The sequence below is a fragment of the Labeo rohita genome, chromosome 15 (assembly GCF_022985175.1).
Source record: "Labeo rohita strain BAU-BD-2019 chromosome 15, IGBB_LRoh.1.0, whole genome shotgun sequence".
Classification (NCBI taxonomy): Eukaryota; Metazoa; Chordata; class Actinopteri; order Cypriniformes; family Cyprinidae; genus Labeo; species Labeo rohita.
In genome coordinates, this window is record NC_066883.1 from 14,139,379 (window position 1) to 14,139,799 (window position 421).

Consider the following 421-nt stretch of genomic DNA (forward strand, 5'->3'; position numbering starts at 1 on the left):
ATTAAGTGCTCAAAAGAAACCTGTATTTAACTGACGCGTGTGTATGTGAATGTCACATATTTCCCTTTGTGGGTTAGTATTTAATTCTAAATGAGTCACATTTAGACTCATTAGGCTTTTGATATTTGTTCAGAAAAGATATTTAAACTGCACACAAAGCTAAAATACGTCATTCAGCTTATTTTCTTATGAATGCCTTTCAACTTGTTTAACTTATGAATGTTGGTTTTTGACGTATAGGGTGGATTCATGTAAATAGGGCTTTGTTGACAGTCGCCCATTTTACCATCCTACTTCTGAAAGTAAATGATATTTCTTTGTAAATATTGTACAGGTTTGTGTTTGTCATGTTCAGTTCATTATAATAAAGTGAAGTGTGGTAAACAAGTTTTTTCAATGACTCCACAACCACAACTAGTAA